This window comes from Scyliorhinus torazame, chromosome 5, assembly GCF_047496885.1.
Source record: "Scyliorhinus torazame isolate Kashiwa2021f chromosome 5, sScyTor2.1, whole genome shotgun sequence".
NCBI classification, from domain to species: Eukaryota; Metazoa; Chordata; class Chondrichthyes; order Carcharhiniformes; family Scyliorhinidae; genus Scyliorhinus; species Scyliorhinus torazame.
Genome location: NC_092711.1, coordinates 266,407,152 through 266,433,382, shown reverse-complemented (window position 1 = coordinate 266,433,382; position 26,231 = coordinate 266,407,152). Strand labels below are relative to the sequence as shown.

General features: G+C 45.8%; 1 protein-coding gene across 3 annotated transcripts in view; it reads right to left on the bottom strand.

Moving 5' to 3' along the window:
* gdpd2 (glycerophosphodiester phosphodiesterase domain containing 2) overlaps positions 1 to 26,231 on the bottom strand; it is a 351,510-nt gene that overhangs the window by 231,185 nt on the left and 94,094 nt on the right. Inside the window, exon 1 of one of the 3 annotated variants that reach the window (XM_072505509.1) lies at positions 2,686 to 2,840. The exons of the other annotated variants lie outside the window; for them this stretch is intronic. The gene's annotated coding sequence lies outside the window, so the exon portion shown is untranslated. Of the gene's footprint in view, positions 1 to 2,685; positions 2,841 to 26,231 lie in introns of those variants that run through there. 3 annotated transcript variants of the gene reach the window in all.

Here is a 26,231-nt window from a genome sequence, read left to right as displayed (position 1 = left end):
TCAGAGGATGATGCTCCCAAATGTCTGTTGCCCTTGCCCTTCTGGATAGAAGTGGTCACAGGTTTGTATGGCACTTATGATGGAAGGAAGGTCATTGATGAAGCAGCTGGAGATAGTTGGGTCTAGGCAGTAGAGGCCCTTAGCAACTCCTGCAGTAATATTCTGGAACTGAGATGATTGACCTCCAATAACCATAACCATCTTCCTTTGTGCTAGTTATAGAATCATAGAAACATAGAATTCCTACAATGCAGAAAGAGGTCATTCTGAAAGAGCACCCTACCTAGGGAAAGGCTCTCACCCTATACCCTTAACCCAGTAATTCCACCTAACCTTTTGGACACTAAGGTGGATTAGCGTAGCTAATCCATTTACTGCACTTCTTTAGAAAGTGGGAGGAAACCGGAGCATCTGGAGGAAACTCACGCAGACATGGGTAGATTGTGCAAACCACACAGACAGACACCCAGAATTGAACCTCGGTCCCTGGTTCTATGAGGCAGCAGTGCTAACGACTGTGCCACTCTGATGATTCAAGGGAAATACTAGAGTATTCCTCAAATTCCCATTGACTCCAATTTTGCTAAAGCTCCTTGATGCCATACTCACACAAATGCTGTCTTGATTGTCAAGGGGAGTCAATTTCACCTCACCTCTGGAGTTCAGCTTCTTTGTCCCTGTTTTAATCAAGGCTGTAACATGGTCAGGAGCTGAGTGACCTTGGTGGAATCCAAACTGAGCGTTAATGAGCAGGTTATTGCTAAGCAAGTGCTGCTTGGTCACACTATTGATGATCCCTTCTATCACTTTACTGATGATCAAGAATAGATTGTTGGCCAGATTGTCCTGCTTTTTATGCACAGGACAGTTCAGGAAATTTTTCACAGTGCTGGGCATATGCCAATGTTGTAGCTGTACAGGAACAGCTTGGCTAGGGGTAAATCAAGTTTTGGGACACAAGTCCTCAAGTACTGTTGCCGGAATATTGTCCATAGCCTTAATATATTCCAGTGCCTACAACTGTTTATGGATATCACATTGTTACGACTCCCTGGGCTAGTGTGCAGTCAGTTTTACAATTTGTGGTTGAGTACAATTCTGCTGCTGCTGATGGCGTGTAGCACCTCACGGTTGCCCAATCTTGGATTGCTAGATCTGTACAAAATTTATCCCATTTAGCACAGTGGTAGTGCCACATGACATGATGGAAAGTTTCCTGAGTATGAATTTGGAACTTTGTCTGCACAAGGTCTGTATGGTGGTCACTCCTACCGATACTGTCATGGACAGATGCATCTGTACCAGGCAGATTGGTGTGGATAAGGTCAAGTATGCATTTCGCTTTTAGTTGTTTTCATGGAGCCAATCTAGCACCTATGTCGCTTTGGACTCAGCCAGCTCTGTCTGTGGCGGTGCTACTACGCCACTCTTGGTGATGGAAATTGAAGCCCCCCCACCCAGAGTATATTCAGTGCTTTTTCCACCCTCAACGCTTCCTCAAAGTGATGTTGAACATGGAGGAGTAGTGGTTGATCAGCCGAGGGATTCAATGGTGTGATGAGTATCTAATCAGCATTTAGTTTCCTAGCCCATGTTTGACCTGATGCCATGAGACTTCATGGGGTCCAGAGTTGATGTTGAAGACTCCCAGGGCAACTCCCTCCCTACTATCTAACACCGTGCTTCCATCTCTGCTGGGTCTGTCCTGCCTGTGGGACAGGACATATCCAGGTTTGGCTGGTGGTGTCTGGGACATTATTTTGACACATGTTCCCTTGTGCTAGTAAGGAAGACTTTGCAGCCATGCTGCCCTCAGGATTCAACATTGAGTTCAACAAATTTAGGCCATGACCTTTCTCTTCTATCTTTACATTTTTATATACCAAACATTGTTTTGTTCCTCTTCAAACCTTCTCTGAACTACATCTAATGCATTTATATCCTTTCTTAAATAAGGAGTCCACAACTATACACAGTACTCCAGATGTAGTCACACCAATGCTTTTACAACTGTAGGAAAACATTCCGATGTTTATATTCCATTTCCTTTGCAATAAACAACATTCCGTTTGCCTTCCTAATCATTTGCTGCACCTCCACATTAACGTTTCCCAATTCATGTACTAGGACACATAGACCCTTTTGTACCTCAGAGTTCTGTAATGCCTCTCCATTTATTTAGTACGCTTCTCATCAATTCTTCCTGCCAAAGTGGACAAGTTCACATTTTCCCACATCATACTCCATCCTCCAAATCTTTGCCCACACACTTAACCTATCCAGATCCCTTTGCAGATTCCATATGTGACACTGTTGTAATGTTCTTGTCGGATGGCCTGATTTATATTGCAAGAACACTTGTAGCTAAAACTATAAACAATTTATTAACATTAACTGTGGGTTAACTATACACAAAACAACAGATGAATAACAGTATGACCATGCACAAGCAATCTCTCTCTTCCATCCCTTCACTCAGTCTGAGATCACCTGACTCTAACATTCACTTTTATATACTAACGAGACTCCCAGTGATCAGTTAGCAAATTACAACACAACCATGATGTCACCAGGCCTATGACTCATGGGTCCCGCGTCTGATCAGCCGTTCAATCTTTGAAGGAGAGCATGGTTAGGAGTGTTGAATGCACAGATCAAAGCTTCCAGGCATCACTATACTCTTACAGTGCAGATAAATAGTCCCCTGACAGTGGTATTGGCTCGATGGGAAAGGTTCTGCCAATCTGAAGACTTTTCACATTTGGTGGCAGTGGCAATCTCCGTGGTCGACATTGGTTTGTTTTGGAATATCTTTCCCATTTCCTAAAAGAAGACTTTCTCGACCTGGGTGATGAAAGAAAAGGAAAGACTTGCATTCATGTAGCATTTGATCACGCCGCTCATAAACAGTGAATTACTTTGAAGCAGATTATGTAAACAGGTGTGGCAACTATTTCATGCAGCCATGCTCCACAATGAAATGAATGACCGGTTCATCTTTTTGTGTGCGGTACATGAGGAAGAAATGTTCAGCATGACAACTTAACTTTGCTATTCCAGAATACCTGGATGGAATTCTATTTAGTACGTTAAGGGGTGAGGGGGGGGGGGGGGGTGATAGGGAAGGAAGGCTGTGCAAGGGCAGTGGTAGGAAGAGAGAGGGAAGGGCTGACACAAGGGGGAGATGGGGATGATAGGGTGTGCAAGGGCAGTGGGAGGCAAGGGCAAGAACAAGGAGGACAGTGGGGAAGGAAGACTGTGCAAGAGCAGTGGTGGGGTAGGGCAACGGGGCACGATGGAAGGTGGAGGGACAAGAGGTGGAGGAGGATCAGAAACAATAGAGGGCAGAGGGAAGACCAAGAGCTGGTTACTGGAGCCTTACAAGCGTGTATAAAATGTTGCCAAACAAGAGGGCCAAAGAGATATCACATCTTTCACTGATTACAGACTTTCATGAATATTCTGTAATGGGAAGGGGAGGCATTGTTAGTCTGGCGGATGCATCTTTCACCTCAGTTGGTTGATAATAGTAATCTTTATTGTCACAAGTAGGCATAAATTAACACTGCAATGAAGTTACCGTGAAAAGTCCCTCGTCGCCACATTCCGGCGCCTGTTCGGTACATGGAGGTAGAATTCAGAATGTCCAATTCAGCTAACAAGCACGTCTTTCAGGACTTGTGGGAGGAAACCGGAGCACCTGGAGGATACCCACGCAGACACAGGGAGAACGTGCAGATTCATGAGCACAACCATTTGATCCTCCCCATCTCCCAATTCCGTAGAACCCTTCCCCATGCCATTCCTGATTCACCTTGAATGCCTACACTATTCCGACTTCCCCTCCCCTCTGACTCCTGCCATTTCCCTCGGATTGGATTTGGATTGGATTTGGGTTTATTGTCACGTGTACCGAGGTACAGTGAAAAGTATTGTTCTGCGTACAGTTCAGACAGATCATTCCGTACATGACAAACATAGGATAGATATACAATGTAAATACATAGACATAGACATCAGTTGAAGCATACGGAGTGTAGTACTAATCAGTAGAGAAGATGCATGGAGAGATCAGTTCAGACCATAAGAGGGTCATTCAGGAGTCTGGTAACAGCGGGGTGTTATATTACAGAGATGTAATATATATATATATATTACTCACTTGTCTTGCTAAGTTGTATTTAAGTTGATGGTGAACAGTCAAAGTCTTCCGGTTGATGACAAATTATTTATTGAGTAACAAAATAATATACTTGTCAGTTCTTTTGCTTGAATACTTTGACTAGTAATAGAATTAACTAAGATTAGATTAAACTAACAATTAATATAATACACTACACTCTGAGCTGATCACTTCTATCCTCTAGCTGCAATACACACACTTACACTAAGAAAGAGCGGGAATCACCTTATATAGTTCCTGTTAGTGTTGCCATCGAGTGATTATCTGACTGTACTGACTGCACATTAACTAATCATATATTAACATATACAGAGATCACTACAATCTGTTTTTAAATCTGTTGGTGTGTGTTCTCAGACTTTTTAATCTCCCGCCCGATGGAAGAGTCAATGAATAGGAGGTGGGTTTGCATGATGGACTGAGGTGTGTTCACGCCTCTATAGTTTCTTATGGCCTTGGGCCGAGCAGTTGCCATACCAGGCTCTGATGCAGCCAGATAGAATGCTTTCTATTGTGCATCTGTAAAAATTGGTAAGAGTCAATGTGGACATGTTGAATTTCCTTATTTTCCTGAGGAAGTATAGGTGCTGTTGTGCTTTCTTGGTCAACGTGGGTGGACCAGGGAAAATTGTTGGTGATGTGCACACCTAAGAATTTGAAGCTGTCAACCATCTCCACCTCGGCACCATTGATGCAGATAGGGCTGTGTACGATACTTTGCTTCCTGACGTCAATGACCAGCTTCTTAGGTTTGCTGACATTGAGGGAGAGATTGTTGTCGTTACACCATGCCACTAGGTTCTCCAACTCCCACCTGTACTCTGACTGGCCGTTGTTCGAGATCCGACCCACTGTGGTCGTGTCATCAGCAAACTTGTCGATGGAGTTAGAGGCTGCTGGGGCACTTGACAATGGTTTGTTGGTTTCCTGCTTGAAACGAGCATAGGGGGCGGGATTCTCCCATGCCGTGCCGTATGGGAGAATCGGCGTTCACGCCATTTTTTCCCGCGGCGCCGGTCTGACGCCGGCAGGCGATTCTCCGAGGAGTGGAGAATCGGCGTCATTTGTGCAGGACGTTTGGTGCGGCGCTGGTAGTGGGCCGCTGTCTGCGGCTGGGCTGCCGATTCTCTGGCAGTGATGGGCCGAGTGGTCACGCGGAAACAGCAGAGTCCCGCCAGTGCCATTCACACCTGCTCTCAGCCGGTGGGAACTCTGTGCGTAGGGTCGGGGGCAGCTTGTGGGGTGGGGAAAAGCGCTCCTTCCCCGGGGGGGGGGGGGGGCCTCCGATGGGGTCTGGCCCACGATCGGGGCCCACCGATCGGCGGGCCGGCCTCTCCAGTCCCAGCCCTATTTTATTACGCGGCCGGCCCCTGAACCCCCACACCATGTTGCCTCGGGGCCGGCGCGTTGAGGAAGTCCCCCACACATTCGCGGGTTGGCGCGGCCCAACTGCGCATACGCGGGTTGGCGCGGTGCCACTGCACAAGCACAGGTTGGCGCGGGGCCCAGTTGGCGCCGGGAAGGGAGGCTGGAGCGGCGTGAATCAGTAGTGCCCGCACTCGTTTGGCGCCATCATGAAACGCGACGGCGTTCACGGCGGCGCGAGTCACTCTGTCTCCATTTCGGAGAATAGAGCCCAGGATGCATTGAGTTCATCGGGGAGTGGTGCACAGTTGCTGGAGATTCTACTCGGCTTTGCTTTATAGTCTGTTATGTTGTTTAAGCCTTGCCACAACCGATGAGAGTCCTTGTCGTTAGTCTGTGACTCTAGTTTAGTCTGGCATTGTCTTTTGGCATCCCTGATGGGTTTGCAGATTCCCTTTCTTCTTCTACCCCTGTGCCCTTCCACTGTTCCAGCTCCCAGTCGGTTCTAGGCTGCTGATGTCATGGATTTGAGGAATGCGTTGCTGTTGCAGGAAATTTAAAGTTGCAAGGATCTGCTGGGCTTGGAGTGGTCTAGAAGAGTTCCAGATGATCTGGGAGGGCTGGCTCACTACCCTACTCTGCTGCAACTAACATTGACCACATCTTCCATGCCCAGGGGTATGCAAGTAGCAAGAAGAAGGTTTTCTATTCCACAAAATAGGTGGTGAAGAATAGAACTAGAAAAAATCTTTACATACTTTTATGAGCATTTATTCAGAGATTCAAATTACAAACATGAACCTCCTAACCCAACAACCATATTTTCACTCTGTTCCTTTTTACAAGAGCTCAATCATCAATTATCATATTTTAAGGTACACTTTGTTTCAGGAAAAAAAATTAGCTAAAGCTTTCTAATGTTGTTATGCATCTTATAGTCCGATCACCACCCTTTCACCTTATTCACATATACTTCAGAGTTATGCAGGGTTACTGGTAATTGGTGCGAATCCAGTGGGTACAAGTCAAAAAAAGGTTTTCTTATACGATAGGATTCAAACTGGAGCAAGAGAATAGAATAGCTGAAGGGCATTTTGGTCCTCCAACAAATAAAATGTTGCAGGAATGGAAGAAGTGTGAGGAAGAACTAGTGAAAATAGAAAAAGGCACATTTATCATGGGCATACTGCAAAATAGCTATAGTATAGCTGAGGAAAGGTGAACAATTGGATAACAAACCACAGGCAAAATGGATATTTTGTATCTAGCAAAATAATTGTATGTGATGAGGCCTTATGGTGCAATGGTAACGTCCCTACCACTGGACCAGACGCTCCTGGTTCGAGTCCAATCCCTGGACCTATTGGCCAGGGAAGTGTGGTGTTGGGTGCTCTGAGGTACAGATGAACTAACACGGTTGCAATTTGTACAACGCTGTTTTATTCTAACATGCTATTTACAGATTTGTCTTGATACTCTGCACGTGGTGACTCCCTGAGTGTGTTGTTAATCAGGTCCTGTCCTTGTCCTGGTCTCTAGATGGACTGGCCACCAGGTGTCGTGTTTCTTGTCTTATACTGTCTCTGTCCTTGTCTGTGATTGGCTGTCGTGTTATGTGTGCTAATTTGTCTGTTGGTCTGTCTATCATGATGTGTGTGTTTGAATATCATGACACCCCCCTTTTTTACAAGATTATGTGCCTACGTGGTTATAAATATGAATGTGTCCTGAGTGCAGCTAAAAGTGTGTGAGCGTGATATTTACAGCATGTACATGTGTCGTAACTATATACATGGGGCGATGTCGGGTGTGTCATGCTAACGAGGTTGTACCATAACAAAACAAGACTTCTGGGTAATTGGAGAAGTAGTCCATGATGACAACATAGTCCATGCCAAGCGCGTGAAATAGGTCGACACCCACCTTTGCCCAGGGGGACGTCACCAGCTCATGGGGCAGAAGCGTCTCAGGAGGTTGCGCCGGCTGAAACCTCTGGCAGGTTGTGCAGTTGAGCACCATGTTGGCAATATCGTCACTGATGCCCGGCCAATATACCGCCCCTCGGGCCCTCCGTCTGCATTTCTCGACCCCCAAGTGGCCTTCATGTATTTGATTGAGAACCAGCTGCCGCATACTGTGCGGAATGACGATCCTGTCTAGCTTCAGAAGGATCCCATCAATGGTGGCTAGGTCGTCCCGTACATTATAAAACTGCGGGCACTGCCCTTTGAGCCAACCTTCTGTCATGTGGCGCATCACTCGCTGTAAAAGGGGGTCGGCCGCTGTCTCTCTGCGTATGCGGGCCAGACTGGAGTCGTTAGCCGGCAGATTTGCCGCTGTCAAGGCCACTTGTGCCTCAACTTGACATACGAACCTCTCCGCATCTGGTGGTGTACTCACTGTTCGGGATAGGGTATCCGCCACGATGAGGTCCTTCCCTGGAGTGTAGATCAGTTGGAAATCATACCTCCTGGGTTTAAGTAGGATGCGCTGGAGGCGAGGGGTCATGTCGTTCAGGTCCTTGTTTATTATGTTGACCAGGGGGCGGTGGTCAGTTTCGACCGTGAATCGTGGAAGACCATATACATAATTGTGGAACTTGTCCAAACCAGTTAGCAAGCCCAGGCATTCTTTTTCGATTTGCGCGTAGCGCTGCTCTATGGGGGTCATAGCCCGTGATGCATAGGCAACCGGGGCCCATGACGACGTGTCATCTCTCTGCAGGAGCACTGCTCCAATGCCGGATTGGCTGGCATCAGTTGAGATTTTGGTGGGACGAGACGTGTCAAAGACCGCCAACACTGGTGCCGTGGCAAGTTTGTGTTTGAGCTTCTCCCATTCCAGCTGGTGTGTATGTTGCCACTGGAAGTCTGTGGATTTTTTTACGAGATGGCGCAGAGCCGTTGTGTGGGAGGCAAGGTTGGGAATGAATTTCCCGAGGAAGTTGACCATGCCCAGGAATCGTAGTACAGCCTTCTTGTCGGCCGGCCGCGGCATGGCTGTGATGGCGCTCACCTTGTCTGCATCCGGACGGACCCCTGACCGGGAGATGTGGTCCCCCAGGAACTTCAATTCGGTCTGGCCAAAAGCACACTTGGCTCGGTTGAGGCTCAGGCCATTTTTCCGTATGCGGGCAAAAACGCGTTGGAGACGATGTATGTGCTCCTGCGGTGTGGTGGACCAGATGACGACATCGTCCACATATACGCGCACCCCTTCGATGCCTTCCATCATCTGCTCCATGATTCTGTGGAAGACCTCGGATGCCGAGATGATGCCAAATGGCATCCGGTTGTAGCAGAATCTGCCGAAAGGGGTGTTAAAGGTGCATAGCTTTCGGCTGGACGGGTCCAGTTGGATCTGCCAAAATCCTTTAGAAGCATCCAGTTTGGTGAATATCTTGTCTTGGGCCATTTCACTGGTGATTTCCTCCCGTTTAGGTATGGGATAATGTTCCCGCATAATGTTATTATTTAGGTCTTTAGGGTCTATACAGATGCGGAGCTCGCCAGAGGGCTTCTTGACACACGCCATGGAGCTGACCCATGGCGTGGGCTCCATGACCCTGGATAGGACCCCTTGGTCCTGGAGATCCTGCAGCTGCAGCTTGAGGCGGTCTTTAAGTGGCGCAGGAACCCTGCGAGGTGCGTGAACGACCGGGATGGCGTCCGGTTTGAGGCGAATTTTGTATGTGTATGGCAGTGTTCCCATGCCTTCAAATGCCTCCTGGTTGTGAGCGAGGAGCGATTGGAGATTTGCGTTGAACAGGAAGAAGCATTCAATGTGGTATAACGGGCTGATAATCAGTTTGGGAATCCTTCCACCACTTCTCCCATTATTCCCAAAAGGATAAAAAGGTATGGGTGTGAAGATACATTAAAACAATTGCAAGTGATCAAGAAGAAAACCAGCAGCAAATGGCATTTTGGTGGGACAATATTTTGGTGGTACAGATTTATAAAAATGCACAGGCGAAGCATGTGTACTAGAACCAGGATAGCACAGAGCCTTCCAGCCAAAGACAAAGCAAAGTTATTTAAATCTCACAGGTTCACGATTAAAGCAAAGGAACATAAATATGTTTTCAACTTGGATAGATGGCAATGTGGACAAAGTGCCCCTAACATTTTCTATTCCATTGAACAAGACTGGACAATCAAGGTGCTAAAACAATACCGATAAAATGTCTGCTCCCGATAAGACCCATTACACTGTCGTTTTGGTATATTGTTCTGATGGCAAAAAACCGCCGCCTTTACAGATTTTTGGGAGAAAAATGGCACCAAAGGTTTAAATTCCAAATGGAATTCTTGTTCATGTTCGCCCTAAGAAATGGATGAATAGAGATGGGATCCCATGGTGATGGGACAACGTCAAAGCCAGGTGGCGTTCTGAAAAAAACCCCAGCTCTAATAGTGTGTGACCTGTTTTGGGCACATATAACTGAGACTATGGAGAGGAGGTTGAGGAATTGAATTTATTGATTCCAGGTGGTCTCGCAAGCCAATTACAGCCCCTGGACATTTTGATAAGCAAGACATTTAAAGCTTTAATGCGTGACGAGTGGAATGAATGGTTGGAGATTCCAGTTATGACTTGGAATGGAGCTTTCCACCATTTCAGAGGTGTGCGAATGGGTGTGAAACTTGTGGCAATCAGTGAAATATGAGACAATTGTGAAGTTATTCAAGAAATGCATCAGCAATGCCCAGACGGCAGTGAAAATGATGCATTATGTGGACAAACTAACAGTTCACACAATGCCAATGATCATTAGTGTGACAGCAATGATGAAAGATTATTGGGCTTCTTTGATTAATAGGATTCCTGCTGCATTGTTGTACTTGTTCCATAAAATGGTCAGTGTAAAAATACCTGTAGGCAAAGACACTTTTAAAAATCCTGGTGTGCCATATGATCCAGCAATTACCGTAATGCCCACCGCCTGCAGATAATTCAGTATAATTATAATTTATTAAATATTAACATATTACCATCACTGCCTTTAAATAAAACATTAGTTTATATGTACATTCAAAATTTGAAAACAAATTAAATCAAAGATATGTTTATTTAGTACAAAGTGTTAAATTGTGAGACGGCCTATATTAGACCCTTTTACAATTTCTTCGTACATGTGTTTCTTTCTGTAAATCACTCCGGCAGTTGTCGACATTCACCCAATTTAATTTGAGATATTTCCTTTCACTCCAACATTTGTTTCAATCCAGATAAGCCAATCTGTTGATTTTTCTCACTCACACTTTTTATAGAGTGTACTTTATCCCGCAAGGATCGATTATCTACATCACATTCAATCTGTAAAATTCAGTATGCCATCCTACAGAATCTCCCTTAAAATATTTGACAAATAGAATCCCACTTCCACTGCCTTGAGGAGAGCCAATGTTTTGACAGGCAGAATATTTTGGCAGCCCCTTTTATTTTCTTTGTTTCCCAAGCTAAAGGATTGCATTTCCTATTCCCACCAGTAGAAATATTCTGAATCTAGCTGTATTAGAATATCTATCAGGAAGATTAGAATGTCAAGCAGTGCTAGAAATGACTCATGTTCTTTGGACCACCCAAGGATAAGAACCTAAGTATATACTTAGAACTGTAGAACTCCTGCAATGCAGAAGGAGGCCATTCAGATGGCACGATGGCACAGTGGTTAGCACTGCTACCTCACAGCAACTGAGGACCCGGGTTCGATTCAGGCCCGGGTCACTGTCCGTGTGGAGTTTGTACATTCGCTTCGTGTCTGCATGGGTCTCACTCCCACAACCCTAAAAGATGTGCAGGGTAGGATTATTGGCCATGTTAAACTATCCCTTAATTGGAAAACAATTGGTACTCTAAATTTAGTTTAAAAAGAAGGAGGCCATTTGGCCCATCGAATCGGCACTGACCCTCTGAAAGAGCATCTTATCTAGGCCCGCCACCAATTTTAAATTCAATTTAATTTTATTGAGAGCATATTTCTCAAATTCCATTGTACCACCCTATTAGAAATTATCAACATGCATCATGAAGATGCCTGAAAGTTTGCCATTATGACATCCATAATAGGATCTGCTTTTAATTGAACACTAGCTATTTTAAGTAAAATAAATCTCACCAAAAAACACCACACCCTGGAAACATCATTCAGGCTAGTGATACATTTGTTTAGTTTCCTTGGTTTTCCTTCTAAAACTGCTGCCTCTTTGTGTAGTTTTAGAGACACTTTTTTTCTGAAAGGTATCACACTGCAGAAATGTGGATTTATGTTGATTAACTTACACCTGGTGAATATGTGGCATAAAATTAACTTTTACAGCTGTGGGAGAATCCACTTTAACATCTGTATCATGAGGTTTCTCTTCAAAGCCCCAGCAACTAACCTTGTTTTTAGCCATACAAGTCGCATTTGCGCGGACTTTTTCGATCCAAGCCCATATATAATTAACAAGGCTGCTTGACCATTGGTAACTCAGAATAGATTCCAAACTATTTCTGTTTCTTTTGCCTCTCCTCAATAGTTCATCCTGAAGCTTATCAACAGCCACCAAATCTTTACAATCGTGAAATCGTCTGCTTCTAGTTCTATTATGAAACTGTTCTGTGGTCTTTTTCATCATCTAACCTATTCAAGATTATGGCCTCCAAATCCACTTTAATGTCCATCGGATGGTCTTTCTCAAAATGCAATCATTTTCTGATGGAGGAGTCATTTTCCGGACTCACTGTGGCACGGTACCACAGCGGTTAGCACTGCTGCCTCACAGCGCCAGGGACCGGATTCAATTCCAGCTTTGGGTCTGTGTGGAGTCTGCAAGTACTCCCCGTGCCTGCATGGGTTTCCTCCGTGTGCTCCGGTTTCTTCCCGCTGTCCAAAGATGTGCAGATTAAGTGGGGTTACGGGAATGGGGCGGGGGAATGGGCCTAGCTGGGATGCTTTCTCAAAGGATCGGCGCAGACCCGGTGGTCCATATAGCCTCCTTCTGCATTGTTGGCATTCTATTCTATTCACTATCAGAATTTCAGCTTCACTTTCTTACTCTCTACTCTTTCATCGCAATCTGCCACTCTATGGATCTCACTTCTTGTCCATCATCCCGAACAGTTAACCAACATTTAAACTCGTCAAGTAGCTTTTTAAATATCTCCTACATATATCTATCCCTCCATTCAATGGACCCCTCTGGAATATATGTCACCTGTAGACCAACTTTGGGAAATTGGCCTGTGGATGTGATAGCTCTGTCCTGTGAGACACGATCACACCATCACGGCTATCCAGCCCATGATCTAATGTATTCTTTTGCCCAGGACCATCACCACAAAAGCATGAATGTTTGAGGTACAAGGCACCTCATTTACTTCTCCCAGTTGCTCAGAGTTTGAGTTTTTGCAATTAACTTTGAATAATTGTGCAAAATGAATCATAACAGTTTGTTTGCCATGTACGATAAGTGCTGTATTACCATCATGGTCTACACAAGGGCCTTTCCTTTCCATGACACTCTCTTTTATAGTATACAAACTCTCTTGAATAGAACTCTGTCTTAGGTGGTCTTCAACCCTCAGTTCAGAACCTTCCCGGAGACCTCAGACTCGATGAAAGCCTGTCAAAGTGCATTCAAATATGCAGATAAAAATGGAACTGAATGTAGTATCTTCTAGAGAAGTAGGATTACTGGACAGAACAGAAATCAACTAGGATGTCACCCATAACCTAATTGATACGGATTATACATTCCAACCATCTGGAGTGAAGTCTTTGTACGAACGGTCCATGAAGAGATGCACACATGCACTCTGGTTGATCAGCTCAAATTCTCTGCAGTATTTCATTAAACACTGCACAATTCCTTACAGCTGAGTATTCTGTCGTGTTAATCACCCTGGGGTAACACGGACTGCAACTGGATGCAGTTGTACTTAAAAGTAGACTCCAAACTGTGATGTTAGTTCAATACGCTTTATTGAACTTGTTAAGCAGTGCACACAGTTCGCTGTGGGTTTGACACTCCACTAACCTAAGCGTGCTTGCTATAACTAACTGGACCAGACTAGCTCTGAGCCACATGTAGAAGGTGCTAACTGATACATACACTCTGACTGTCACTACAGTTGTCACCAGTGGAAAGAGGCAGAGTGTTGATGCCTCGTGTGTTTTATAGTGGGAGACCACCTTCTAGTGTTCTGCCTGGTGATTGGTTGTGTTCTGTCCTGTGTGTTGATTGCTGTACTGGGTATCTGTCACTGCCTGTCTGTATCTCATTATGTGCATGAATGCATATCATGACATCCCCCCTTTTAGAAAAACAAAGTGTTGGTTGCTTGGAGCAGATGCGACTGTATTTACATGTATAACTATTTACATTAAATGGCGAGTGGATGAATATATACAGAAGAGGTGTCTAGCGTGCAGATACAGAACAAAATTTACAAGATAAATGTCTATCAGTCCAATCTTTGGGGCTTGTGTTGGATCCTTGTTGACTGGCTGAGAGGTGGAGGTGGGGACGACGGCGCCTTGACAGGCGGGATTGCTGCCAGATTGGTGGCCTCGTGGTGCGAGGTGTCCGAGGAGGCATAACAACATATGGAAAAGTAGGATCTGGTGGTGGGCAGGCAACTTTGAGCAGTGTCCTTCTGTTGCGCCTGACAATGGAGCCATCAGCCATATGAACTACAAACGATTTGGGAGCAGCCTGCCGAACAACAACAGCTGCAGCTGACCAGCCTCCATTAGGTAGCTTGATCTGAACAGCATCTTCCGGAGAGAGCACAGGCAAATCGGTAGCATGAGCATCGTACGTCAGCTTTTGCCGGTTCCTGAGTTGCTGTACCTTTTGCAGCACTGGGAGGTAATCCAGGTCTGGTAAGTGTATGGCTGGAGCAGTCGTCCACAGGTCTCTATTCATGAGGAGTTGAGCCGGAGACATACCGGTGGACAGAGGGGTTGCCCAGGACGCCAACAGCGCAAGGTTGAAGTCAGAAGCAGAGTCCGCAGCCTTGCAGAGCAGTTGCTTCACTATATGGACCCCTTTCTCGACCTTCCCGTTGGACTGCGGGTAGTGTGGGCTTGAGGTAATGTGGTTGAATTGGTACGACTTGGCGAGATTGGACCACTCTTGGCTGTGGAAGCAGGGACCATTGTCACTCATGACAGTGAGTGGAATACCATGCCTGGCAAATGTCTCTTTGCAGGCCTTGATGACTGTCCTTTATACGAGGTCTGACAGCTTCACAATTTCCGGGTAATTTGAGAAGTAATCGATGATGAGCACATAGTCATTGGCCTGAAAAAGGTTGATTCCCACCTTGGACCACGGAGAGGTCACAATCTCGTGTTGCTGGAGTGTTTCTTTTGTTTGAACAGGCTGGAAACGCTGGCAGGTCGCACAATTGAAGACAATGGTGGATATGTCCTGATTGATTCCAGGCCAATAGACAGCCTGCCAGGTCCTGCGCCTACACTTTTCGACACCTAGGTGTCCCTCGTGGATTTGTTTTAGCACTAAGCTCTGCAGACTGTGAGGAATAACGATACGATCTAGCTTGAGGAGGATCCCCTTGACGACTGTCAGGTTGTCCTTCACATTAAAGAATTGAGGGCATTGCCCTTTTTGCCTGCCATTTGTGAGGTGGTGAATTACACGCTACAGAAGAGGGTCTTTGGCAGTCTCTTCATGAATGTTGATCACTCTTTCATCTGAGGCCAGGAGGTTGCTGGCCCACAGCTGCAACTGTGCCTCAATCTGGCGTGATGAAATCAACCTGTTCACAGGGCGAGGTGATGGAGCGGGACAGGGCATCCGCAATTATCAACTCCTTGCCTGCTGTGTATACTAACTCAAAATCGTACCTTCGGAGTCGAAGGAGAATGCGCTGAAGCTTGGGTGTCATGTCATTCAAGTCCTTATGAATGATATGGACCAAGGGTCTGTGGTCGGTCTCCACTGTGAATGTTGGTAGACCGTAGACGTAGTCATGGAAATTTACAATGCCGGTTAGGAGGCCCAGACAATCTTTTTCTATCTGAGCATACCTCTGTTCAGTTGGAGTCATGGACCTTGAAGCATAAGCAACTGGACGAGGAATCATCCCTCTGGAGGAGCACTGCACCGATGCTGTCCTTGCTTGCGTCCATGGAGATTTTTCTTTCCCTGTCCGGGTCAAACAACGCTAGTACCGGAGCAGTGGTGAGCTTTGCTTTGAGCTTGAGCCACTCTGCTTGATGTGTGGGTAGCCACTGGAATGCAGTGGACTTCTTCACCAGATGCCTGAGAGCCGTGGTGTGTGATGCCAGGTTGGGAATGAATTTTCCCAAGAAGTTCACCATTCCGAGGAAGCGTAGTACCACCTTTTTGTCTTCCGGGGTCTTCATGGCATTAATGACCTAGACGTTGTCCGAATCTGGTCGCACACCCTGCTGGGATATCTGGTCGCCCAAGAACTTGATGGTTGACATGCCAAAGGAGCACTTGGCCTTATTCAGATTTCAGAGGCTGAGACAATGCCGAACGGCGTAAGGTTATAACAGTACGTTCCGAAAGGTGTGTTGAACGTGCAGAGCTTTCTGCTGGACTCGTCCAGTTGTATCTGCATGAAACCACGCAATGCATCTAGCTTCGTGAAGAATTTGGCGTGTGCCATCTCACTGATCAGTTCCTCCCGCTTTGGGATCGGGTAGTGTTCCTGCAATATGTTCTGGTTAAGATGTTTGGGATCTATGCATATCCGCAACTCTCCTGAGGGCTTCTTCACACAGACCATCGAGCTGACCCAGTCAGTCGGTTCTGTCACTTTGGAGATGATGCCCTGGTCTTGGAGCTCCTGTAGCTGTGCCTTTAAACGTTCCTTCAGAGGAGCCGGCACCCGGCGTGGTGCATGGATTACAGGCGAGGCATCAGGCCTGAGTAGGGTCTTGTAGCAGTATGGCAGAGTACCCATTCCATCAAACACATCCGGCTATTGAGCAAGAATGTCATCAATGTCAGCCTAAAGATCCACATTGGAAGAAGAAGACATGGCATGGACTCGCTGTACGAGGTTGGGTAGCTTGCATGCATGGGCACCAAGCAGGGATGCCTTATCAGGCTTGACAATTTTGAATCACAGTGTGACATTGATGGTCTTGTTGGAGACGAATAGGTGACAAGATCCTCGTACAGTTATGGCGTTGCCATTATAATCGAGGAGCTGGCAGAAGAATTTTGGGTTAGTTTTTAATGCAGTCAAAATCAGTTTGAGAGATGAGATTGGCAGAAGCACCAGTGTCCAGCTTGAATTGGATGCTGCATTGATTTACGTGTAAGACAGCACGCCATTCGTCCGCGGAATCCACATTGAGGATAGATAGGTGTCTTGCTGAATTTGAGAAGGCATACTCACATGTAGTGATGGTGCCCACACGATAGGGGGACTCCAGGCACTCGTCCTCTGGATCCGTAGTGCTACCAGGATCAGAATCCAGTAAACCTTGCTGTACACATCGAACGCGCTTGCGTTGGAATTGGGATTGCTGGCCCTTGACTGGTGGTGTAGACCTGCACAAGGCTGCATAATGTCTAGGCTTCCCGCAATTTAAACATCGCCTGCCTTTTGCAGGGCATTGACACTTTAAGTGGGCGGGGCTGCAGTTCGGGTACGTCATGACGTTGATGTCGTTACGCTCCGTGCATCGTCGCACATGCACAGTGCGGTTAGCCGACATTCGCACCTGCGCAGTTTGGTTTTCGCCCGCTTCGCCCTCCCGTCGTGTTGCGCATGTGTGGTGCCCCGGGAAAAGTGTGCGAAATGACCGCTTTCATTGATACTGAGGCGCTGCATCCGGGTGATGGCCTGCACACTCTCTGCCTCGTGGAAGGCAAGTTTTTTGTATTCTGCCGATTTGAAATTGGAGTACCGACTTCCCGCATGCTCATGCACTATACACATCTCGATTGTGACTGGCAGGGTCATGTGCTTAATTTTGAGGAGTTGCACCCACAAGGAATCGGAGTGCACCCCAAACACGATCTGATCCCTGATGATGGAATCAGCGGTGTCACCATAATTGCACGACTGCGCTACTATACGGAGATGAGTTAGGAAGGATTGGAAAGGTTCATCCTTACCCTGAAAGCGTTGCTGGAAGATATAGCGCTCAAAGCTCTTGTTTGTTTCAACTTCACAGTGACTGTCGAACTTCTCCAAAACGGTCTTGAATTTGGTCTTGTCCTGGCCGTCGGTAAAATTAAGCGAGTTGAAAATCTGGATGGCTTGGACCCCCGCAGTTGATAGGAGCAGCCTGGTTTTTCTGGCATCGGACTCATCCTCGAGGTCTGAGGCCTCAATGTAGAGAAGGAACCTTTGCTTGAAGACCCGCCAGTTGGTGCCGAGATTGCTGGAGATCCGTAGCTGGGGAGGAGCCTGGATCTTCTCCATGCCGCTAGAAGGCACTTGCTGGTCGCCACGGAATCACTCGAGGTAAACCACTTTGAGATAGTAGACTACTGGTACCATGCCGTACTAATCACCCTGGGGTAACACGGACTGCAACTGGATGCAGTTGTACTTGAAAGTAGACTCCAAACTGTGATGTTAGTTCAATACGCTTTAGTGAACTTGTTAAGCAGTGCACACAGTTCGCTGTGGGTTTGACACTCTACTAACCTGAGCGTGCTTGCTATAACTAACTAGACCAGACTAGCTCTGAGCCATGTGTAGAAGGTGCTAACTGATATATACACCCTGACTGTCATTACAGTTGTCACCAGTGGAAAGAGGCAGAGTGTTGATGCCTTGTGTGTTTTATAATGGGAGACCACCTTCTAGTGTTCTGCCTGGTGATTGGTTGTGTTCTGTCCTGTGTGTTGATTGGCTGTACTGGGTGTCTGTCACTGCCTGTCTGTATCTCATTATATGCATGAGTGCATATCATGACATATTCATAACCATGATGTTCACAGTTTTAGACACCATTGGCAAACTATCCTCCATTATCAGTGAGACACTTTTCTATTTCTCCATGATTTTGTCAATAATCGTTCTCCCCGTGTTTGCTTGGGTATACGCCCAGACAACCCAAAAGATGTGCAGGGTAGGTGGATTGGCCAAGCTAAATTGCCCCTTAATTTAAAAAAATGAATTGGGTACTTTAAATTTATTTAAAAAAAGATTGTCAATAATGACCCGTTTCCCTTACTGTTATTGTAGAAATACTAAATGTGGGGCGGGCTTCTCCGCTCCCCTAGCCGTGTGTTTCTCGGAGGTGCGCCGTTCACTGGTGGCAGGATCCTCTACTTCCACAGCTTGTCAATGGGATTTCCTATTCAAGCCACCCCATGCCGCTGGGAAACCCATGGGTGGGGGTTCACTGCTGGGGGAACAGAGAATCCCAATGGTCGGAGAATTCTGGCCCCTGGTCTCCAGGTATATAATATGTGATGTAATTATTCAAAGTGACACTATCATCTGTAATGACTAGATACTGGATGTCAGTGTTTGTGGCACTGTTGCTTCACCGGCTTGGGCCACTGTCTGTGTGGAGTCTGCATGTTCTCTCTGTGTCTGAATGGGTTTCCTCCGGGTGCTCCATTTTCCTCCCACAAGTCCCGAAAGAAGTGCTTGTTAGGTGAATCGGACATTCTGAATTCGCCCTCAGTGTACCCGAACAGGCGCCGGAGTGTGGCAACTAGGGGATTTTCACAGTAACTTCATTGCAATGATAATGTAAGCCTACTTGTGACAATAATAAAGATTATTACTTATATAATGGTTCACTCCAGCTATTTAACATGGAATTACACCACTCTTTAATGATCTTAATTTATTACCATCACCAAACCTAAAGCAAGTATTACTTTTATATTCCTTAATCCTTCTGCATTGATCCTCAATATATTTTGATTAAAGTTAACATTAACCAATCTGTCTCATATACTGCTGAGGTACAAGCACTATCGAGTGCTAGGAAAATAAACATAGTTTTAAGGGATACATATTTGTATGGGTAAACATTAGAAATAAGGTACGGTTTTAGATGGGTTTAATTGAATATTTCTATACCTGGAAGGGTCTTACGGTTGGATTCATGCTGGACAAACGTGTTTGTCGGTGTGGGGGTGGGTTGGTTGGTTTCTGACTGTGGTAGATGGATCTACGGCGTGAAGAGTGAATATAGTTGTTTGACAAATGGAGGCCCTTTTAAGGTAAAAAAAAATCCTTTGTTCTTTTGTTTTAACTGGAATTCAGGGCAGTTAGTTTAAATAGACCACCGGAGAGGGAGCATCTCCAACAGCTCTGCTAACAGCAGTTGGAGACCGGGAGAGAGTGAGAAGACAACACTCATAGCTCTGCTTAAAGCAATAAAATGCAAGACAGCAATCTCCAGTGGAAATAAAGGACGGTTGGTTCTATAAACCTGTAAATAGAAGAGGATAATGTTTGGGCAGCAATGACAAAGCTGGAATAAGGAATCCGCTGGTGAGAAGCTAAGTTTCAAAAGGTTTCCAAAGTAATACTACAGTTTGGGATGTCTTACTACAGTCTGGGAGACAAATTATAAAGTAATTTCATCATAGAATTTACAGTGCAGAAGGAGGCCATTCAGCCCATCGAGTCTGCACCGGCTCTTTGAAAGAGCACCCTACCCAAGCCCACAACTCCACCCTATCCCCATAACCCAGTAACCCCACCCAACACAAAGGGCAATTTCTCATGGCCAATCCAGCTAACCTGCACATCTTTGGACTGTGGGAGGAAACCGGAGCACCCGGAGGAAACCCACGCACACACGGGGAGAACGTGCAGGCTCCACACAGACAGTGACCAAAGCCGGGAATCGAACCTGGGACCCTGGAGCTATGAAGCAATTGTGATAACTACTATGCTACCGTGCTGCCCTTTGGAAGTATTGGCTGGATATCAAAGTTTGTGTTAACACTGGAATTCAGTCAAGACAAAAAGATCCTGAAGGGTTGGTGTAAGATCCTGGAGTGGATGCATTGGTAAAAGTGGAGCAGAAGCTCTGTTCACAAATATCTTTGGGAAAATGTGGACTGGATTTCAGAATGCCAACTGCTAATGATAATAAGAGGAGATTTTAAAGCGTGTTTTTGGAAGTAGAGTTTGGAAACCATCTGAGGGGATTCCGAGGAGAAATCCATGGGCACTAACTTGGGTTCAGGATGGAGTGTATGTTTGGCCACAGCAAATTTGTATGTTTCAAAAAAGGTCTTTGTGTACTAATGAGACCATTATGGTACTGTGTCATCTCTATCAAGCTTAAAAGGTGTGTGTCATCGTACCTAATGGGGAGTAAAGGAGTATTTTATTATCATCCAATTTTTCCACGTTTAATATTTTTGTTGTTGTTAAAACTAATTAGCGGTCCTGTGACTCTGTTTCTCCACTTGTAATTCATAAAAAGACAAAAGTTACGGTCTTTTCAGCCAGGGTTCCTTTCTGGGATCTTCCAGTCCAGATATAACATCAATTGGGATTGTAACATTGGCACTTCACAGTTCGTGAGTTGGCAACTAATACACTCATCCCAGGACTAAATACACCTTATGACGAGCATCGGTTGTTTAGATTGTTACGACCACCCCCAGTTGAGATTCCCCAAAAGCGATGTCTCGATTTGTCATAGTGGCTCGAATACCCACCATATTTGTTCCGAACCCGAATGAGGAGGGATGACTGGTTCCATGTCTTTATTCAACCCTCCCTCTGCAGTTAGCAACAAAGGTTTTGTGGTGACCTACTAGGGCCTAGCTTTGAGCCAATTAAAACTGGATATCCTAAATTAAAGAATTGAACACTTTAAATTAAAGATAGTCCAACCTCAGGCAAGCTGTTGAAATTCAGATAGACCAATGTCAAATACACAACTAACAGACAAGCTATGAGAACATATCTGGACCTACCCCCATCAATCACTCGTCAGGAGATCGTTGCACCCTCTTGATATGCACAGGTCTATTGTCAGCAGCCCAGTTCGAGCCAGACTCTCGGGCACCCAGACCTTCTGCTGTTACATTATATAGGAACAGGTTATATGCAGCCCACACCACCAGAGGTGGGACACCTGAGGTGGGCTCAGGTGCCCTGTCAACGGTCATCAACTGGACCACTGGGTGCTGAGACCCCCCACCCCCGGGGGCACCATTGGCAGAAAGATAAAGGAAACGGCAAAAGGGAGCGAAGCGAGGGGAATAAAACAGGCACCCAAGGCACATCAGCAGCAAAGATTCCATGCAGAGACGATCAAGGTGGCTGACCAGAGAAGAAAGGAAGGAAGAAACAGCGTGCGAGACTCACCTTCATGAGGACAGACCAGAGGGACTCAAGAATCGGACCCACAGTTCAATCAAGCCATCTTTGCAGGTAGTATAACCGAATCTTGGTTGTTTCTAGTGTTGTATATTTTGGGTTAGTTTACAGGTTAATTGTGTGTTTAATAAAGATGGTTGAAATTATATTCATGTTTTGTCCTTTGTTCATCTCACAACTAAGGGCACATAGGAAAAACTTTGATTAATATATTGGTCGAAGTAGCTGAGAACTAAGGAGATACAACAGTTTGATCTCTTTCCCTTAGATACCTTTTCAAGGCCCAATAGTTATGTTTGAGAGGGAGCTAATTTAACCATACTTTCTTGAGTTAAGCAGGTATTTATGCTTGGACAGAATGGCAGCAGTCTGAGTTCACAATGACTAGATTTTGAATCTCCCAACGTCCCAGAAAGGTGTTATAGGTATTGCATTGTGCTATAAACTATCCACTTTGGCAATGAAAGGGAGTTGGGATCAAAAATGCTAATTAGCATTTCTACCTAGATGCAAGGTTACTGCGATTCATGCTGCCATGGGGAAGGGAGCAAAGGAAGTCAGTTTTAAGATCAGGTTATAGGCTTCCTCTAAATCTATAAATATCATAGAAAGACAGCAGAGTTTCTGTGTGGTCAGCAGAGAGAAAGGATTGCTTGACTCTGCGATCTATTACAACCAGACACAGGAGGGAAATGGTCTCAAGTCTCTACCCTGCAGTCTTCTGCGGATTTGGGTGTGGTGTTGGGTGCTCTGATGTACAGATGAGCCAACACGGTTGTATTGTACAACGCTGTTTTATTCTAACATGCTATTTACAGTTCTGTCTTGATACTCTGCACGTGGTGACTCCCTGAGTGTGTTGTTAATCAGGTCCTGTCCTTGTCCTGGTCTCTCGATGGACTGGCCACCAGGTGTCGTGTTTCTTCTCTTATACTGACTCTGTCCTTGTCTGTAATTGGCTGTCGTGTTATGTGTGCTGATTTGTCTGTTGGTCTGTCTATCATGATGTGTGTGTTTGAATATCATGACACCCCCCTTTTTTACAAGATTATGTGCCTACGTGGTTATAAATATGAATGTAGCTAAAAGTGTGTGTGCGTGATATTTACAGCATGTACATGTGTCGTAACTATATACATGGGGCGATGTCGGGTGTGTCATGCTAACGAGGTTGTACCATAACAAAACAAGAAGAAAAAACTTTGAAGTGTGGTCCGGTCAAATGAGATCTGGAATGATAAAACAGTAACATGTTACAATACAATAGTTTCTAAACTTTAACGTGTGAACAGTCTCATAAGTCCAATCTAGTAGGTGTGCGACGAATTCGGGTTGACCGCCTCAAGGGTGGGTCGAGAACCACCGGCTGAGGTGTGAGCCTGGCCACGGGTGGCGATGGAAGGGGCATGGTCTGTGGCAGCTCCACGAAGTCACTCTCAGGAACCAGTGGAGGACCCGGCGTGTGTGTACGGTTCCGTTGCGAGCGTGGAAGGCGGCGGAGGGCTCGTCGATTGCGCCTACGCACGGATCCATCCGGCATGCGTACTAGGAACATAGAACATAGAAAATACAGCACAGAACAGGCCCTTCGGCCCACAATGTTGTGCCGAACCTTTGTCCTAGATTAATCATAGATTATCATTAAATTTACAGTGCAGTAGGAGGCCATTCGGCCCTTTGAGTCTGCACCGGCTCTTGGAAAGAGCACCCTACCCAAACTCAACACCTCCACCCAACACCAAGGGCAATTTGGACATTAAGGGCAATTTATCATTGGCCAATTCGCCTAACCCGCACATCTTTGGACTGTGGGAGGAAACCGGAGCACCCGGAGGAAACCCACGCAGACACGGGGAGGACGTGCAGACTCCGCACAGACAGTGATCCAAGCCGGAATCGAACCTGGGACCCTGGAGCTGTGAAGCAATTGTGCTATCCACAATGCTACCGTGCTGCCCTTAAGAACAAATAAATCTACACTATATCATTTAACCGTAATCCATGTACCTATCCAATAGCTGCTTGAAGGTCCCTAATGTTTCCGACTCAACTACTTCCACAGGCAGTGCATTCCATGCCCCCACTATTCTCTGGGTAAAGAACCTACCTCTGATATCCCTCCTATATCTTCCACCTTTCACCTTAAATTTATGTCCCCTTGTAATGGTTTGTTCCACCCGGGGAAAAAGTCTCTGACTGACTACTCTATCTATTCCCCTGATCATCTTATAAACCTCTATCAAGTCGCCCCTCATCCTTCTCCATTCTAATGAGAAAAGGCCTAGCACCCTCAACCTTTCCTCGTAAGACCTACTCTCCATTCCAGGCAACATCCTGGTAAATCTTCTTTGCACCTTTTCCAAAGCTTCCACATCCTTCCTAAAATGAGGCGACCAGAACTGTACACAGTACTCCAAATGTGGCCTTACCAAAGTTTTGTACAGCTGCATCATCACCTCACGGCTCTTAAATTCAATCCCTCTGTTAATGAACGCGAGCACACCATAGGCCTTCTTCACAACTCTATCCACTTGAGTGGCAACTTTCAAAGATGTATGAACATAGACCCCAAGATCTCTCTGCTCCTCCACATTGCCAAGAACTCTACCGTTAACCCTGTATTCCGCATTCATATTTGTCCTTCCAAAATGGACAACCTCACACTTTTCAGGGTTAAACTCCATCTGCCACTTCTCAGCCCAGCTCTGCATCCTATCTATGTCTCTTTGCAGCCGACAACAGCCCTCCTTACTATCCACAACTCCACCAATCTTCGTATCGTCTGCAAATTTACTGACCCACCCTTCAAATCCCTCATCCAAGCCATTAATGAAAATCACAAACAGCAGAGTACCCAGAACTGATCCCTGCGGTACGCCACTGGTAACTGGGATCCAGGCTGAATATTTGCCATCCACCACCACTCTCTGACTTCTATCGGTTAGCCAGTTCGTTATCCAACTGGCCAAATTTCCCACTATCCCATGCCTCCTTACTTTCTGCATAAGCCTACCATGGGGAACTTTATCAAATGCCTTACTAAAATCCATGTACACTACATCCACTGCTTTACCTTCATCCACATGCTTGGTCACCTCCTCAATGAATTCAAAAAGACTTGTAAGGCAAGACCTACCCCTCACAAATCCGTGCTGACTATCCCTAATCAAGCAGTGTCTTTCCAGATGCTCAGAAATCCTATCCTTCAGTACCCTTTCCATTATTTTGCCTACCACCGAAGTAAGACTAACTGGCCTATAATTCCCAGGGTTATCCCTAGTTCCTTTTTTGAACAGGGGCACGACATTCGCCACTCTCCAATCCCCTGGTACCACTCCTGTTGACAGTGAGGACGAAAAGATCATTGCCAACGGCTCTGCAATTTCATCTCTTGCTTCCCATAGAATCCTTGGATATATCCCGTCAGGCCCGGGGGACTTGTCTATCCTCAAGTTTTTCAAAATGCCCAACACATCTTCCTTCCTAACAAGTATTTCCTCGAGCTTACCAATCTGTTTCACACTGTCCTCTCCAACAATATCGCCCCTCTCATTTGTAAATACAGAAGAAAAGTACTCGTTCAAGACCTCTCCTATCTCTTCAGACTCGGACCTACCCTCGCTCTAGTCATTCTCATATTTCTCACATATGTGTAAAAGGCCTTGGGGTTTTCCTTGATCCTACCCGCCAAAGATTGTTCATGCCCTCTCTTAGCTCTCCTAATCCCTTTCTTCAGTTCCCTCCTGGCTATCTTGTATCCCTCCAATGCCCTGTCTGAACCTTGTTTCCTCAGCCTTACATAAGTCTCCTTTTTCCTTTTAACAAGACATTCAACCTCTCTTGTCAACCATGGTTCCCTCACTCGACCATCTCTTCCCTGCCTGACAGGGACATACATATCAAGGACACGTAGCACCTGTTCCTTGAACAAGTTCCACATTTCACTTGTGTCCTTCCCTGCCAGCCTATGTTCCCAACTTATGCACTTCAATTCTTGTCTGACAACATCGTATTTACCCTTCCCCCAATTGTAAACCTTGCCCTGTTGCACGTACCTATCCCTCTCCATTACTAAAGTGAAAGTCACAGAATTGTGGTCACTATCTCCAAAATGCTCCCCCACTAACAAATCTATCACTTGCCCTGGTTCATTACCCAGTACTAAATCCAATATTGCCCCTCCTCTGGTCGGACAATCTACATACTGTGTTAGAAAAGCTTCCTGGACACACTGCACAAACACCACCCCATCCAAACTATTTGATCTAAAGAGTTTCCACTCAATATTTGGTAAGTTAAAGTCGCCCATGACTACTACCCTATGACTTCTGCACCTTTCCAAAATCTGTTTCCCAATCTGTTCCTCCAC